We start from the raw sequence: 12,625 nt of genomic DNA on the forward strand, positions 1-12,625 counted from the left end.
AGAGTGCACATTTAAATAGCTTCTTCCTACAAAAACTTATTCACATGATTAACCTTTTATGTGAGAATAATCTGCAGTGTCTTATTGGCAATAAGTATCAGATTCTATGGTTATGATGATGTTCTAAAAAGATATGCAGGTCACTTTAACAGCTAATGGTTACAAATTTCCTCTTATGGAGGAAATGACAAAGAAAATGTGAAGAAATGTCATTACTTTCTTTTGTCATTTTGCCTTGCACTTCATCAAACCATAAAAATATTCTGTAGTTGTATTGGATTAGTACAAATTTCAGCTAAAAATTCAAAGGTCTACAAAGGTATAACTTGTGGGTTTTTTTCCTAGGTATATCTCATAAATGGTATTGAAATTCACTGTTTAAATAAAATGTTTGTAAATTTTAATTATTGAAAATATGGTTTAATCTACTACACACTAAAATGGTGCAGTTGGTCTGTGAGTATGTGCTTATTTTCATATATGTCTGGAAGACTGAACTTTATCTTAATGAATATAGATTTCTCAGATGAATATAGCCATAGGGTCAGACTTTCTTCTGCCTTAATGCATGTGGGTTGGAGAACATGAGAGTGTCATGTTCTCCCTACTTTCGTATTTCTGCCTTACCCATTTCTTGCTGACATTCAACCCAGTTCCTACATTCAGCACATCAATCTGCATGCTTAAATGTACTGCTCTTTGTTTTCTGCTGAGAGTTAAGAAATATGATCAGATGACCGTTATCTCAAAGGATCTGCACTCTATTCTGTCTCTGATGCACAACATCCCACTGGAGTATTGGATTGTTTATCTACTTCCACTCAGGCTTATCTTTTGCATCTCGTAATGTAGTACATTAAAACAAGGCTGCTGCCCCATTTGTTTGCTTACTGATTTACCAGTGACAGTCCCCTTGTTGCATAATTGTTGTACTGTGCTTTCTTAAGCATACACCTTCTATAATTATCATGATTAATTATGTTAATTCTTTCCTACAGAGTAGGGGCCCTAACTGTTCTAAACACTTTACAAATGCTGATGATCAAAATATTAGTAGAATCATAGAATCATCTAGGTAGGAAAAGACTTTCAGATCATAAAGTCCAACTGTTAACCCAAAACTGCCAAGTCCACCACTAAAACATGTCCCTAAGTGCCACATTTACATGTTTTTTAAATACCTCCAGGATGGACTCCACTGTTTCCCTGGGCTGCCTGTTCCAATGCTTGACAGGCCTTTTGGTGAATAACTTTTTCCTAACATTCAATCTAATCCTCCCTTGGCACAACTTGAGGCCAGCGGTTGAGGAAAAAATAATTTAAGGGGTGGGTAGGTCACTGTCATAACTAGACTTCTTTCAGAAGAACTCCTGGTTTTAAAAGTAAGACTTACACTGCATTACCTTATATACTCTAACAAATATCATTTGAGAGGTATACTACAGATCTTTGAATTGTATTAAATTTTTTGTAATTTTAAAATATAAATAAAATATAAAAATATATATATGCTTGAGCGCACTGTTCCGTCCCTAACTTGTTGGCACCCAGACAGACTTTTAACTTTCCAAGGCAGAATCATTACTGCATGCCTATATAGGCCCTCACATATTTTGAAATCATAATACAACCACACAAATGTTAATGCTAAAATCTAAATTACCAGAGACATTGAGGACTAAATTACACCAAACACTGATGTCTTCTTGGTAGTGCCTAATATATATGCTCTTACCAAAACCAGGCAAGATGTATTTCTATTGTTTAATAGCAGTCCCAGAAAAGCAGTTTTCTTAAGTCCTATTTTGTGGAAATTTTCTCCTTCAAAATTATGATCTAAGATATTAGGATCTTCCTACAGGCTTTACTGAACAAAGAAACAACATAAGCTCTAATTTTTTCCCAATTATACACTTTTATTAAAAAAAAAGAAAAAAAAAGACTCAAAACCAAGCCACCTTTTTCATCACCAGTAATACTATATAAGCTCAAGGAAGATAATTTAGACAGGTTTTTTATAGAAGGTGATATGTTCATACAATCACCTAACTCTATGTGACAATAATGTGACACCTAACTCTATGTGACAGTAATAGGACCAGTATACCTGGCATTTCATTAACGTGTCTATATCAGATTACAGCACTTCTGAAAAGTGAATGAGTGACCCATTCTCCATGTTTGCCCATCATATTTAAATTCCAAACTGCAATCGTGAAAAGACTAAGCTGCTAGGCAGTGCAGAACTGTGTTGTTTATCCAGGACCTTGGTGTGATGTGCGATACTCTATGGGGTAGAGGAAAGGTAGAGCCCTTACCTGAAAGCTATATGAACAGTTCACAGTTACAAGTTAACGTGGTCTTATATCATAGAATCACAGAATTATAGAATAGTAAGGGTTGGAAAGGACCTTAAGATCATCTAGTTCCAACCCCCCTGCCATGGGCAGGGACACCTCGCACTAAACCATGTGGCCCAAGGCTCTGTCCAACCTGGCCTTGAACACTGCCAGGGATGGAGCAGCCACAACCTTCCTGGGCAACCCATTCCAGTGCTTCACCACCCTCACTGTAAAGAACTTCCTCCTTATATCTAATCTAAACTTCCCCTGTTTAAGTTTGAACCCATTACCCCTTGTCCTACCACTACAGTCCCTAAGGAAGAGTCCTTCCGCAGCATCCTTAATAGACCCCCTTCAGATACTGGAAGGCTGCTCTGAGGTCTCCACGCAGCCTTCTCTTCTCCAGGCTGAACAGCCCCAACTCTCTCAGCCTGTCTTCATACGGGAGGTGCTCCAGCCCTCTTATCATCCTCGTGGCCCTCCTCCGGACTCGCTCCAACAGCTCCATGTCCTTTTTGTGTTGAGGACACCAGAACTGTACGCAGTACTCCAAGTGAGGTCTCACGAGAGCAGAGTAGAGGGGCAGGATCACCTCCTTTGACCTGCTGGTCACGCTTCTTTTGATGCAGCCCAGGATACGGTTGGCTTTCTGGGCTGCAAGTGCACACTGCCGGCTCATGTTAAGCTTCTCGTCAACCAACACCCCCAAGTCCTTTTCTGCAGGGCTGCTCTGAATCTCTTCTCCGCCCAACCTGTAGCAGTGCCTGGGATTGCCCCGACCCAGGTGTAGGACCTTACACTTGGCTTGGTTAAACTTCATAAGGTTGGCATCAGCCCACCTCACAAGCATGTCAAGGTCCCTCTGGATGGCATCCCTTCCCTCCAGCGTATCAACCGAACCACACAGCTTGGTGTCGTCGGCAAACTTGCTGAGGGCGCACTCAATCCCACTGTCCATGTCGCCGACAAAGATGTTGAACAGGACCGGTCCCCAAAAATATCATGCAAGGTGTGCTTTGCATCAGTTGAGCATTAGGACTGGGAACACCAGGTATGGGACAAGTGAGCAGTGACACTTCTTTTCTCTACTCAGAGCAGAGAAATCCTCATGCATTAACACACAAGGATTTCTCTGCTCTGAGTAGAGAAATAAAGTAACAAACTGTGAGAGACTGAACTGAAATCAGACTCCATTGTCCATTGTCTCCAATACTGGTGTGAGGAGCTCAGTTCCAGTGTCCAGAAGATGGGTGTGAGGAGCTAAGACTCCACCATCCATTGTCTCCAGGATTGGTGTGAGGAACTGAGGTCCATTGTCTCAAAGATTGCTGTCCATTATCTCAAGGATTGCTGACAGATGTGCAGTTGAAGAGCTGCCTGCAAGACCAGCAAAACTGGATGCATGTGATCAACCGGGAATGTTCGGTAAACAACATTAAGAACAGAGGTACTTCCCCCTAACACATAACAGAAGGTGACAAAGGTAATCACCGGTGTGGCCACCCACCACTGAAGACTATGGACCCTCAGGATGCCACTGGATCCACGGTGGTGACTATCTCTCTGTACTCTGAATGCTTGCTTAATTTCTATCCTCTTTTTTGATCTGTCCTATCTTTCTTATCTTGATCGATTGCGGTACTTGACATTGTTTGCATATTAATTTCACTCTGGGGATCACAAACAAAATATTTCCGACACTGGGTTTTATCCAGTCGGACCTTGACACAAACTCACCACAGCAACAGCATTTTACTGTATAGGAGTTGCATAACCAAAACTATAGCAGGGTAAGTGTGCTCTAGAGCCATCGAAGGCCCATTTGGCAGGTAATTTGCAGCATCATCAAGATCTTCCCTTGGCCAGGGAATGCACATCGCCCCTCAGAGGCACAGATGTGGGTTCTCAATACATTGAGAAACTATTTCCTGGACTCAAAATTCAACTGTAGCAATGATATGCAACTACAAATATCAGAATTGTTAGATCCAAGTCCTAGCTCAATTCCTTCTCAAAACTGAACAAAATTCATCACAACCCTACACAAGAGCCAATAGAGAAATCTTTACAGATCTCCATTTATGTGAGATACAGACATGTTTCCCTTCTTAGGCACAGCATCACATGGTTCAAATGCCAGAAAGCATATGCTTAATTATTTGCAGCCCTCTGTTACACATATGACATCTACAGAAAATATATTAACATCAAGGGGTAAAAATGCTTTGCTGACATCCAGGTGTGAATTGTGGTTGTTTTTAACTCATGCTAAAACGACTGCTATTTCATCCATACTGCGCATGTTTTCACACTTCTAGAACTGTGAACCTCACAAAAATCCAACCCTGACTCATGACCACACTCACAGCTGCAGAACTCTCCTCCTGTCCTTACTCATTCTCCTTCTCCTTTTGGAGGGCCTAGCAAAGCACAGTGGCAATTTTTTTTAGTGGAGAACCACTATTATGGCATGAATTCTGCTTTACTGGCTCCTTTATGCAGAGATGCTACTCCTTCCCCAAATAGAGCTGGAGTATTTGTGTGGAAGGAGGGATTGTATGGCATTTGCCCATTCTGTACACTGTAGGTTATGACTAGTTAATGCTTTAAAGTATTATCAGGAAATGACAGATTGCTGGCTTGTTAATATTCCTATTGAGCAGTCTCCTGTCTGACAATAATTTCCTTACACTTGTTTTAATAAGCTGTATAAAAATCTCCCCTATGCAAATTGCCCAGACCGCAGTAAATCGTAACTGGACTGACCCAGATGCAATCTGAGTCTCAGATTGGCCTCAAAAGCCCTTCTCCATACAAGAGCACTAATCTGCTCTACTCAGTAAAGGATATCACTTCCATCTTTCTCCCAGTGGATTGTGGCACTCATGAGAGGTGAATCAAAGCAGAGGTCAGAGATTTGACTCCTTATGCAAGTTAATTCTCTTAATCCATTCCTGGCAGTATCATTTTCTAAGGCCCCTTTATAACATCCAGGGATAAAGTATAGTAATGTCATGGAAGGGCATTAACTCTACAGAATTTGCTAGAATCTCGGCAGATACCAGCTAAGCAAACAAGATTTTTTTTCAAAAGCTCATCTTCAGTATTTTTATGTTGTTCTGCCTCCCCAAAAATAGTGTAAGCAATAATAACCTGTTATTAATAGCAAACATTTAAAGTTCAACTTTTTTGAGGGTTGCACCATTATTTTTTCCTGTAATTTAAAAAGACAACTTCGAACTTTTGAAATAGACCTTTGAGAATTTTATGTTTGGAGAATTTTATGTTTGAAGAATTTGGAAACAGGGACATTCGTGTATATATTTGTTAATACCTTGCTTGAGTTAAAGACTGAATCTCTTAACTCCGCATGGCATAAGAACACCTTATCTTTGTTCTTTGACACAATCCTGTCACTGAGACAGAGACTTGATTTCAAAGCATCAACATTTCTGGCAAAGAAACAAACAAAGCACAGTGGAAGTTTCTCTTTTGGGGTGTCAGAATATCAGCGGTACTGGGGCCTGTATTTGTCCCCTTCCTGACAAAATTGCATGAACTGGATAACCACTGGAAAAAAAAGGGGGGAAAGGAAGGCAGCAGATACACTTCAAGCAAAGCATGTAGGAAAAGGGCCCCATGGACCATGAGCAGCCCTCAGAAAGAAGAAAAAAACTGTTCCAAGCTCCTGACTCTCTTATTTAATGAGAATAAAGTTACTGCTACTTTTAGCATCATGGTGTTGTATCAGCAAGGTGCACTCCAAGGATTTTCCAAAGTAAAGGCTATCTTGTCTCTCAAAGTCTATTCTTACGACAACAGGCATTTTGAGTTGCAACAAACTTACTGAAAAATGTAGAAGTTTATAGCAAATTTTATAAGAGTCAAGAGAGAACAATGATTTTTTATGAAAGGCCCACAGGGCTTTTCTGGACAACAGGGCGGTCTGGGAAGAGACTTTTCTCTATATATACATATATATTGTCTTTTTTTTTTCCCCTTCACTCTTCATTTGAACCATGTATGATCTAACAAAAAGGCTAGTTAGAGCAGATGTGCCATGTTACAGGACATTGTCACATCATTTGGTAAAAATGCACGTACTGACAGGACACTTTCAGAGCAGGAAGTGTACTCAGGGTAAAGATGTGAGGACAGCGTGGCAGCAAACCTTTGAGTATGAACATCAACTTCCAGGTGAACACTAGAGTTTATTAATAAAGGGACATTTGCTGCAAAGCAAGCATACAGTATAGGGAGAAAAAAAACCCCAACAACAACAAAACCAATTTCTCTCTAACAAATAATTGGTTTTATGTAAAAAATGTAAACCTTTTAATTTGAAAAATGCTGAAATTAAGGAGATGTAGATAATTTTGTTTGGTTTTGCTGTTTTTCTGAAATCTTATGACAAATTGCTACTACACAATTTACACAAAATATAATGAAGCTCATTCAACAGACAACATTAAGAAATGATGTTTCATAAAAAGATATACAAAATGTATTTATTAGAAAGCTGTTTTCATGTTCTTTTAGCCTACCTTCTAGCATATACAGCTGTATAGTGAGGTATACCTTGTTATCCATCAACTAAAATTATAACAACTGGTTTGATTGCCTCAACATTGGGGAGATAATGACTAAATTAGACTGTTGGCAATAACAGAGTCATCTTTTTAAATCATGTCAATTAGCATTAGAGTTTCTTCCCTCAGGTGTCTCTGGGGTCCATTTTGGTTGCCTTTTTGCTTGAGATAAACAAAATCTTTTTTTTTTTTTTTTTTTTTTTTTTTTTTTTTTTTTGTACCTGTATCTCTGATAATTACTTGTTTGGTTTTTGGTTGGCTGGTTTTGTTTTGTTTTAGATATTTTTTTTTTCCCCAGCCTGTTATTGTTGTCTTAATGAGCTAGAGTTGTTGATAGCACTGTATGCTGGTTTTGGCTGGGACAGATATAATTTTCTATGTTTTGGATTTGTGCTCCAAACAGTGTTGATAACACAGGGATGTCATAGTTACTGCTGAGCAGTGCTTGCACAGAGTCAAGGCCTTTTCTGCTCCTCACCCCCCCCCACCAGTGAGTAGGTTGGGGGTGCACAAGAAGCTGGGAGGGTACACAGCTGAGACAGCTGATCCCAACTGACCCAAGGGATATCCCCAGACATATGGCATCATGCTCAGCATACAATGCTGGGGGAAGAATAAGGAAGGGGAGGACATTTGGAGTGATGGGGTTTGTCTTCCCAAGTAGCCGTTACATGTGATGGAGCCCTGCTGTCCTGGAGATGGCTGAACACCTGCCTGCCAATCGGAAGTGGTGAATGAATTCCTTGTTTTGCTTTGCTTGTGCACATGGGGCTTTTGCTTTACCTATTAAACTATCTTTATCTCAACCCACAAGTTTTCTCACTTTTACCCTTCTGATTCTCTCTTGGCTATGTGGGGCTTAGTTGCTGGCTGGGGTTAAATCACAACATACTGTCAGCTGCAGTCTTGGGAGAGAGACTCTTATCCCAGTGGTGTACTGGAGTATCATGTTCCTAAGCCTGTGAAGTACTCCCACCTTTCTGCCTGACCTCAATTTACAACAGCATACCACTATGCTATTTAATAAAGTGTTTCGGAGTGTGTTAAAACACTGTGCTGTACTTTCTTTTTCGATATTAAAAGATGACAGTAAAAATTATTAATAGTGAAGTTCCTGACACATAAATATGATGTATAGTCTAGCTTGGTCACTGCCCATCTAGCCACACAATGCAGACAGTTCCTTATGTGAATGGTTTTTGCAATGAGAGGCAGAGTTTGTTTTCTAAACAGTCGGCACTTCACCCAGCATGGCAAACCAAAGCATCTCGGAAGCAACATATTAGTCTATACCAGAAATAACACATCAGTGTGCATGTTCTTTAACAAAGATAAGGGAGAATTGGAAGACAGATTGGTGACTCAGTTAACTGTGGTTTATTATAAACTGGAACAAATGTTACTGAAACCAATGTTACCGAAACTGTGCAACAACACTAAATATTAATAGATACAAACATTGAAAATATGTGATGTATGTATTTCAGATGGGGATAAGAAAGGACATCATGCCACCGCCACCCACCTGAGATCCGAATGGGTGTGTGACTTGCTGACATTGGTTATGCCAGCTTGTACCGGAAGTTTCACCACTAAAATGCACTCCTTCCATGACAAATTGTTCCCTGTTTTTTATGTACTCCAAAAAACACTAAGCACAAAGAATCCCTCTGAATTTACAGGATCATAATTAGGACTTGGAAGGGATAGGATCTGATCCACTGTTCTTTATACCAAAATTTACTTAGACATATGGTAAACGTCTATGAACTTTGAAATATATTCAAGAGGAAAAAGTAAGAATGGAAACATTAAATAGTTTGGTGTTGCCACTACAGGCTATTTAAGCTTCTGCCTTTCTAATTCAAGTGGGATATCCAGCAATGAAGGAAGAACCCACTGAAAATAAATCACGAGAACAAATTCCCATCCTATAGAAAAGAATAAACACCTCACCCTCTTCATAAAGTCAGGAGCATGACCAGGATATAAAGAAATATCAATGCAAGCTTCCAATAAGATATTTGAATGTAGGTCACCCACCATCACAGTAAATGTTTTGTTATTTCTTGTTTCTCTTTCTACAGAAATCTCTTTTTACAGAAACACACACAGAATTTTCCTGCTAAACCTTTCCTATCAGCTTTATCTAATACTGCGAAAAGTCCAAAACTATTGTATATGAAGCATCATCTTAGCCCATATGTAGTCTGACCTCAAGTTAAATCCCAATAGAGAACAGAAATGCACCCACCAAGATCAACAGCTTGCAAAGAATAGCTTGCTCGTTGCATGCTGTTTTTCTACAGGAATTCAGTGGTGTCTTATTAAATTGAAAGCATACCAGTTAAAAAGACTGAAAGAACCCAAATGAAGAATTTTTTTTATCTCACTGCATGATACTAATATTCTCTACCTCACTTTCACTAAGTTTTTTTAAGATAAAAGATGACAAAGGGAAGTGCTAAAAGCTGTTCTACAGATTTTAAGCCTGGTTATTTTAAGCCTCTGTAGCTAATTGAAATTTATTGATCTGTATTGAGAGTGCTGGCTGCTACAGAAAGAAAGCAAGAAAGATTCACACACCAGCATAGAATCCCTAATGTGGCTTGCACAGCCTTCGCATCAGATCTGTGAAGGGATTTTTTGTGTCATGGCTATCCTGACAAAATCGTTTAATCCTAAAGACTGAGGTGCCAACCAAATACCTTGCAGGAAGAGTGTGAGGGCTGGAGCTTTCTGCTGCCTATTAATCCCTTCTGGTCTGCTCTCTGCAGACCTAGCAACCAGGACTCAGGAGGCTGCTCAGGCTACATATTATCACTCAGAGGAGGGAAAAACCCACAGTATTTGTTTCAAAGGTGTCACTTCTGAATTAGGAATAAGGGACATCTAGGCTGACCTGACTTTCTGTGCATGCTCCCCATGCACAGGGGAAGGCAGAAGATGTAGGCAGAAAACCACAATGGTCAGAGCTGTACGAGGCAGCTGGAGAAGAGTAGTGGTGGCAGGAGAAAAGGTTTTTTGGGCTGGTGCAGTTGTGTCAGGAGAAATGTGAAAGATGTCTGTGCTGCAGATTAATTTTGTGGATTAATTTTGTGCAGATTAATTCGCTTCCTGTTATCTTGCTCTTCCTTAAGAAAAAAAACTAAAAAAAAATTGGTCTCTCTGTGTAGCAAACCTCTTCAAGGTCATGTTTATGGACCATTTCTTTAAAATTAGCCTTCCTTGCTGATTCTCGTTCTGGTCCACCGATGTTACCAGAGCTGGAAGTCAATGCCCCAGCACAGGTTTCTTGCTAGCTGCTGACATGGCTTTAATTGGACCTGACCCTGAAAGTCTGCTAAGTATTAAAAATATACATGTTCTTTGTAGGACTAATATCCATATTGTTCAGATGTACTCACAGAATAGGTAATGAACAGAATAGGATACCCAAGCTGGGCAGTCAGCACATTTCCTGAGCACTGTGTCCCTTCCGTCATGGAACATCTCCCAACTGGGGGGGGACACACAGCACCCAAATAGCTCCCTTTAGGAGAAAATAGCTTCTAGTTGTCCACAGCTGTACGGCCATCATCTGGACTGTGCTTATTCACTGCATAATGGATAAATACATTGCCAGTGTTATGATAATCAAATATACACAATACTTGCAAAACAATAGAGTACTTTAAACGTTTTTCTGTATGCAGAATTGTCCCACAACAGCTTCAATTAAGTAGCCAGACAACAGATAGGAGGTCAGATTTCAGACTACTACTGTGGTCCACTCACAAGATGACAAATACTAAGATGTATGCTTTCCATATAAGTATTAAGTTGTATGCTATCAACTTGAGTGGAAAATAGAAAGTGAATGCAAGTTATAAATATTTCATGTAAGTAAAATCAAAGGAGGCAATTGCTTTGCATTCTGTTATTCTCTTTTACCTCTTCCAAATGTATTCTCTTTGGTGCAAACAAAATTAGATCAAGCTCTTTGGTTTGACTTGGACAACTGAGGTCAGATGATGAAGTTCAGATATATCAGAACCAAACTATTTTGCCTCCTTAATACCTTCTTAGATGCTGTGCTTTACAGTCACTCACTGAAGAGATCCTACAGGCAGCCACCACTAAATGGGTTTGACCTCTGGATCAAGTTTTACAAGTAACATACTACAGCAGCTGGCAACAAACGCTTGTCCTGGTAAAACATTTCTGTTTCTTTAACTTTTTCTTTATTCTTACTTTCTGGAGTTAATTACTTTTCTGGTAGTCTCTTTGTACTGATTTCCGTAGCAACCTTCACTGGCAGAATTTTCTCACTAGATTGACAAACTGCAGTTTTGCACTGTGAACTGCACATTCAAATGGGCGCACTGGGTCTTTTGCTTTTTCTTCCTATCTGGGAAAAGACCTTGCTAAAGAGCCTGGATCTAGATATTCACTCTCAGACAGCTGACTTTTAAGATAGCTTGTCTACAGAGGCAGGAGGTGAAATAATAATCTTTCAAATACAAGGGGCAGCATTCTCATCTGCCAAAGCTCCACAGAGCGTCATGATAGTTCCCTGCTGACACAAAGCAAGGCTGAGACAGGCTGAGAGACAGAGAGCACGTGGTGATTTCAGGGGTTCCCTAGATTTCCCTAATTATGGATTACCTCTGCCTTAAGCTTGAAGAGTAGAAAATACTCAAGAATTAACTCCAAAAAATGTCCCGGAATTACAGGAAGAAAAAGTGTTAGGCATGCTTTGTAATATTTTAATGTGTGCATTCACCCACAGAGACCACCATGAACTTCATTAAATAAACAAGTTTATGTACACGATGTGTCAATTAATGTATTAATCTGCAGAAAGGATACGATATTTAGGCTGCAGTGGCTTGGCTTCGACAGTTTGCATGACGCAAGCTGATGATAAATTTATACTCAATGTAAACTCATTTAAACTCATTGTATAAATTTTATGCATAACTTTTTGTAACTTCACAGACAAAACATATTTTACCATTATTATGGAAGCAATAGATGGATCATAATTTGATTTCAGATTTTTTGTATCTTTTAAATCAACTTGAAAATATGCACTACAGGTACTCAGAATAATTTCTGAGTCATTTACATTTGGCATCCTCTAGTTCCAGCTTCCATGACTATTCTCTGTTTCTATTATTAGAAAGCATTTTGGTTATAATTAAGTAATTTGCTAATTTAGTGCGGGAGAGCTTCTACAAGATGCCATCATTCCTTTAATGATAAAAAGTTTTAGTGTTATGGTATTATATTACAATAAATAGAATGTATGCTCCATTAATCTTATTTTGATATTTAGTTCCTACACACAATAATATGCTAATGATACATGCATGCAATTGTCATGGGCATGCAGCTTCTAGGACTAAACAGCACAAAACATTGACACACAGGAAAATCTGGGAGGTCGCTAGTCCAATCTCCTGCTGAAAACAGGGTCAGCCAGACGGTCAGATGAGGTTCTGGGCCTTTTCCAGATTGGCTTTAAAAATTTCCACAGGTGAAGATGCTACCTAGATTTATTTAATTTTGTTTAAGTTAGACCCAAGAAGAATAATGGCAGTAGTTTTAATTTTTTGATAATTCAAAACCACATCTTGAAATAAATTTGAATTTGCAGGGGATGATTGGAAAAGCAGAAAGCAAACATTCTCACAGTGAAAATATGTCACT

General features: G+C 39.3%; 1 protein-coding gene across 1 annotated transcript in view; it reads right to left on the minus strand.

Annotated features, from left to right (window-relative positions):
- Window positions 1-12,625, minus strand: part of GPC6 (glypican 6) — a 737,424-nt gene that overhangs the window by 378,038 nt on the left and 346,761 nt on the right. The gene's annotated exons all lie outside the window — the stretch shown is intronic.

The sequence above is a fragment of the Strigops habroptila genome, chromosome 2 (genome assembly GCF_004027225.2).
Source record: "Strigops habroptila isolate Jane chromosome 2, bStrHab1.2.pri, whole genome shotgun sequence".
Taxonomy (NCBI): Eukaryota; Metazoa; Chordata; class Aves; order Psittaciformes; family Psittacidae; genus Strigops; species Strigops habroptila.